This window comes from Pseudorca crassidens, chromosome 14 (assembly GCF_039906515.1).
Source record: "Pseudorca crassidens isolate mPseCra1 chromosome 14, mPseCra1.hap1, whole genome shotgun sequence".
Classification (NCBI taxonomy): Eukaryota; Metazoa; Chordata; class Mammalia; order Artiodactyla; family Delphinidae; genus Pseudorca; species Pseudorca crassidens.
The window spans coordinates 78755958-78757480 of record NC_090309.1 but is presented as its reverse complement, the minus strand read 5'-3'; the positions used below and the strand labels follow the sequence as shown (position 1 = coordinate 78757480).

General features: G+C 44.0%; 1 pseudogene; it reads right to left on the bottom strand.

Annotated features, from left to right (window-relative positions):
* Positions 1 to 425: 425 nt before the first annotated feature.
* LOC137205720 (small ribosomal subunit protein uS5 pseudogene) lies at positions 426 to 1167 on the bottom strand (annotated as a pseudogene).
* Between the last annotated feature and the right edge of the window lie 356 nt (positions 1168 to 1523).

Genomic DNA, 1523 nt, shown 5'->3' with positions numbered 1-1523 from the left:
AATTATTATTTATTGCATGTGCAAATAATGACTCAAATCCCAATAACATTTTTTTCCCAGAGCAGTGAGGTGACAAAATACTTAAAGATTTGTAGTGCAGGTCAGCAACTGGCTCTGGAATTCACTGCATTAGCAATCTAATTGTTCTGTCTCTTTATTGCTTGCTCCACATTTCTCCCTCTCCCTTTGGCTACATCTATCTTATTCTGCATGTCTTTATCTAGACTACCTCGGTATTTTTCTCCTTAAGTCCCTAAGCTTCTTTATTTCTCCATTCTCTCTCTTATGATCTCTGCTCCCCTGACATTTTTTTTTTATTATTTTGTACCTATTTTGATTCCTACTTCTGTATTTTATTCCTTCTTACCTTCCCCATTTTATTTATTATTTATTTATTTATTTATTTTGTAACCAGCTTCCATTCCCTTTATTTTTCTCATATAAAACTATGTGGTGGTCACAGCTGGAGCTTGGGTCCTCTGCAAGGAAGCTCTGGTGTGGGTCTTTACAAGATGGTCAGTGAATTCCTGCTATGGAGACTTGGTGAACAGCATCTGTTTCCAGAGATTAGGGGTGAGAGAGCTGTAGGTCTTGGAAATGGCATCAAAGGTGGCCTTGGCAAAGTTGCCCAGGGTGGCAGTGCAGCCCCTGACAGAGGTGTAGCAATCGTCAGTACTGGCCATCAGCAGCAGCTTCTTCGGCACAGGGGCTGAGTTGATGCCAGTGCCCCTGGGGCAGGGATGAGACTCACCGGGCCAGAGCCACAGAGAGCCAGTCATCTTGCAATGAACAGCATTGGGCTTGCCGATCTTGTTACCCCAGTAACCTCGCTGCATGGGGACGATGGAGAGCTTGGCCAGAATCATGGCCCCACAGATGGCAGTGGCTACCTCTCTGGAGCACCTGACACCCAAATGATGTCCATTGTAATTCTCAGTGGCGACAAATGCCTAGAACCTGGTCCCGCTGGCCAGCACAGGTCTGCTTTTGCACAGGCATTATCTACAAAACCTTGTCCTTGAGGGATGCCCCCAGCAAAAAGTCAATGATCTCAGATTCCTTGATGGGCAGAGAGAAGAGACAGATCTCCTCCAGGGACCTGATCTTCATGACCTCAACCAAGCGACCCAGCTTGGTGACAGGGAGCCTCTCATTGTCCTTGGCCCCAGCCCCGGGATGACGTAAACTACCTCAGCCTCCTCTCCCGGGGCCCCCTCGGCCTCCGAGCCCTCCAGCAGCACCTGTATCATCTGCTATTTGGTGTTTTTATGGAGAAGAATCTTACTTCCCCACTTTAATCTTTTTGCTTCTTACCCGTCTTTCCAGATCATTTTCTCTATTCAGTATCAGATCACAATGGGACTCTAAGTTACGTGTATTTATTTAGTATTTACTGTTTATTCAGTATTTATTTGCTATCTCTTGGAATAAAGATTTATCTTCCTTTTTCTGACTGAAAGAAAGTCATTTAATGTATTAAAATGAATATATGTGATTTAAAATATTCTATACAATCTAATTAA